Raw genomic sequence first — 4,336 nt, 5'->3', positions numbered from 1 at the left:
CCCCCACCCTCCTCTAGCTTATCTCTCCACGCTTCAGGCTCTCTGCCTTTATTCCTGATGAAGGGCTTTTGCCCGAAACGTCAATTTTTGCCTGTCCTCGGATGCTGCCTGAATTGCTGTGCGCTTCCAGCACCACTGATCCAGAATCTGGTTTCCAGCATCTGCAGTCATTGTTTTTACCCAATAGGAATATGGAGTTAGGTTGCAGTGCAGCCAAGATCTCAATGAATAGTGGATCAGCTTAGAGGAAAATTAATTATCTCCTTCTGTTCTGATGTTTCAATATTTCATTTATACATGGCCCTCACAAAGCCAGGAACTAAAGAAGGCCTGCAGTATCTGAATTCTAGAATGAGACTGATTCCAGAGTGGCCTGTTTGCTAACCATGAAACAACAATGTAAATACACTTATTGAACTGCCTGACTGCAACCTGGTTAATGAAGCTTCAGTTGTAGATCTTGACAGGGCAGTGATAAATGCCTGCGTCCTTATTAACAAATTAACGCTCTCAGATAATTGGCCAGGGAACTAGAAAGATACATTTTGTTTCAGTCTTTGGGTTTTGTGATTCATAACTTCAATCGGAAAAACAATTGACTTCAAAAACTCAACTGTAATTTAAAAAGAGTGTCTTGAGCTTTTTTGGCATTGATTCTCTTCTGAAGGATGTCCTTCCCACCAGGCTTGTTAATTCGAGGTGTTGGTGCTTTGCCAAGCTTGCCTTCCTGCTGGAGAGGACATCTATGAATCTAAGTTCTTTAGATAATTTACTCTATGTAATTAATTTAATTTAGATATTCACACAGTCTACCTACTGCCCATTCCAATGGAATGTTTTATAATAATCTGCATTTTTAAAAATTTTCCTGTCATCTCTATTTTGCAGAATAAAATAGATAGTTCTTAAAGACAGAAAAGGAAACTGTGAGCTCCTGATCTGCAATTGTTTGACACACACACATACTCATGCTCTGATGTTCTGTCAGTTGAATGATTGGCGTTTTCTGATACTTACACTGATGGCTGCCAGACCTCAGGTCACTCATTGTCCCATTTACTGATGGAGTTTATACAAAGACAAAGCAGATCAGATTGTTTTGTACATTTTCAACTGGCGAAGAATGAGAGCTGAATTATCCTGAATCCAACGTCAATCCTTAGGGCATTCTTTGCAATTCTAGAGTCTGAAATCACAATTCTTTAAACACACCCAAATATCAAAGTTGCTCAGTATTAATTTAACATCTAACCTCACTGTGGCCCCTTAATAAATGTTGATTGTTCAACAAGGCTTGTTTAAAATTGTAAGAATCTTGATGGAATTATTTCCAAAATGCTCAAAAAATGTCTGGTATTTTTAATATTTTACTCTGATGTCAATATTTTAATAGGTTTCCTACCAAAAATCAAAATTCAATTTAAATAAACCTGTCTCATAAGGTCTGGTCTGTTGCAGCATGTCACAATAGAATGTGTTTATGATTGGTTTCCAGTTGGTAAATTGTCTTACCTGAAGGAGAGAGAGTCAAATATAGTGATCATTAATATAAAACATCAAATTTAACTTAAACCTGTTCATCAAAATTGTATTAATTTGTGTTCCCTGCCGAGGCAGACTTTGGACACAAAGCCAAACCATATTAGCGGCTGGCATGTAGTCTATGAAATGCCAAGAGATTGAATCGAATTGCAAACCTACAAAGAAGAACAAACACAAAGGAAAGGACGACAAAACCATTTTATACACGTTAGCTTCAATTGGAAGGAAGGAGCATAATCACTGTTGATAGTGCTGGAGTGGTAATGTTGCTGGTTTAGTAATCCTGAGACATAAGTGAATGCCCTGGGGCAAGGGTTCAAATCTCATCATGGGAGTTGGTGAAATAAATCTGATCTCAAAAGCCAGTCTCAGTGACAATGATTATGAATTTATCAGTTGTAATTAAAACTAATCTGGCTTGATAATATGTTTTAGGGGAGGAAGTCTTCAATTCGCATTTACATGTAACTCCAAAACACAGCCTTTGTGGTTGGCTGTTAATTTCCCCGCTGATCAAGTGAACCAAGTGTTCAAGTGCAGTTAGGGATGAGTAACACAGCTGGTCTGCTGCTCACTTCCCATGATGGGCTGCATTCTTAAAAAAGGCCGTTCTGCCTCTAGTGCCTGCAGTGCCATAGAAGATCATGGTTCAATCATACCATCCTTCACTATGATTTGGAGATGCCAGCATTGGACTGGGGCTGACAATGTTAAAAATCACACAACACTAGGTTATAGTCCAACAGGTTTAATAAGAAGTGCTGGCTTTTGGAGCACCATTTCTTCATCAGGTTAACCTCCACAATCACCTGAAGAAGGAGCAATACTCTGAAAGCTAGTGCTTCTAAATAAACCTGTTGGACTATAACCTAGTGCTGTGTAATTTTTACCTTATCCTCCACTATCTATCACTGCCCTTAACATATGTCAGAAAGTGTGGCACTGGAAAAGCACAGCAGGTCAGGCAGCATCCATTCCTGATGAAGGGCTTATGCCCGAAACATCTACTCTCTTGCTCCTTGGATGCTGCCTGACCTGCTGTGCTTTTCCAGCACCACACTTTTCGACTCTGATCTCCAGCATCTGCTGTCCTCACTTTCTCCTGGTCGCTGTGCCCTTAACATGTGTCAACTTTTCTGTCAGTCCATGTCTTGAATATGCCCAATGACAGAATATACACAATTCCAAAGATTTGGTAAGTCTCTGAATGAAGAGATTTTTGTTCATCTAAGTTTGAAATAGCCAATGCCTGCTTTCTGTCACTGGGACTTAGACTTTGATTTCCACACATTCTAACCAGGGGCAAACATTTTCCCAGTATCCACCCTTTCAAACCCTGGAAACACATGACCCACTGACATGACACCAACTTCTACAAAGTTCCACCTGGTCCAACCTTCAAGTCTACTCCCATGGGATCAAGGCAATTTAATCTGCAAAGTCAGTACAATATAGAGAAACATTCAACATTGATTACTTGCTCCTGTTTGTTGCCTGAATAATATAGTGCCCAAATATCCTTTTTGACTTTCCTGGTGATTCCCAGGAAGTTGAGCAACATTTAATTCACGTCAAAGTTTTCACCTAAATGTCCTGTAATGGCGCCGGGTACAGATCAAGCACAGAATATTTTCAGATAAACCTGGTGCTCCTACCTCCAGAGTTGCATTGTACAAGCTTTCATTACTTTGGTGCAGAAATGCCACTGAATTACAAAATACAGAAGAGTTTCGCATCTGAGCAGTTGCCCACTGCTTTTTTCCTCATAAAAACAACTAATAGTAACTGAGAGAAATCTACTGCCAACTGGCAACCTTTCCAATAAATATTTCAGAATCATTACCTGCACAGGATTCCAGAGTTTAGAATAATTTGAAATAGTTCTGAGCCCTGCTTGGAGCTTCAGTTTGACTATTACCTGAAACATCACAGAAGGCTTTAGAGTCCCCTTCAGCTGAGCTTCTGCCCATTAAGGTATTACCTCTCACAAGGGCTCCTCAATACTCAGTGCCTGACTGGACTATTTAAATTAGGATCAATGGGAAATTTAGATGCTGACTTCATTATTCTAATGCACTCTTGCCAAATGGCCCCAGGATATAATTGAGAATCTGAGCTTTTATATATTCATTGATTAATTATTTTTTGCTCTGTTAAAATAGTTAATATGTGTTTGCCTCCAGCAGAATGATTTACGTAATGTGGCAATGATTATGTTATCTCTTGTATCATAATCTGTAAGCGGGCATATGAGATTACAACAAAGTAGCATGCTTCTGGTAGAGTGGCATGCTACAAGTGATCCGAAGTAAGATGAAGTAAGAACTTTACACCCTCAAGCCACATGTTAGGGTACAGTAATACTATGATGACCACGTCTCTTCAAGATACATTAACATACTGGCCATGAGACATAATATCCCCATTTATCAAAAGACTAAAAGCGCATCAAACAGATCAACATTGTTATACATAGACACCGGTTATCAATTCAATAAGGTAAAGATGATTTTTTTTAACTTTAATTGTGGACTGAAAGGAGAAAAGAATTGTTTTAAAAATGAAGGATTGCTGTATTTTTAAAAGATAGTGACCTGACACTCACTAAATACATTTTACATAATTGCTTGCTCAAGCATAAGTCGAAGCCTAGGAGAAAGTGAGGCCTGCAGCTGCTGGAGATCAGAGTCAAAAAGTGTGGTGCTGGAAAAGCACAGCAACAACCGAGGAACAGGAGAGTCGACGTTTCGGGCATAAACCCTTCACTAGGAATGTTGTGGGGGGGGCGTGGTAT

The sequence above is a fragment of the Chiloscyllium plagiosum genome, chromosome 27 (assembly GCF_004010195.1).
Source record: "Chiloscyllium plagiosum isolate BGI_BamShark_2017 chromosome 27, ASM401019v2, whole genome shotgun sequence".
In the NCBI taxonomy this organism is placed as follows: domain Eukaryota; kingdom Metazoa; phylum Chordata; class Chondrichthyes; order Orectolobiformes; family Hemiscylliidae; genus Chiloscyllium; species Chiloscyllium plagiosum.
This window is presented reverse-complemented; position numbering follows the sequence as displayed.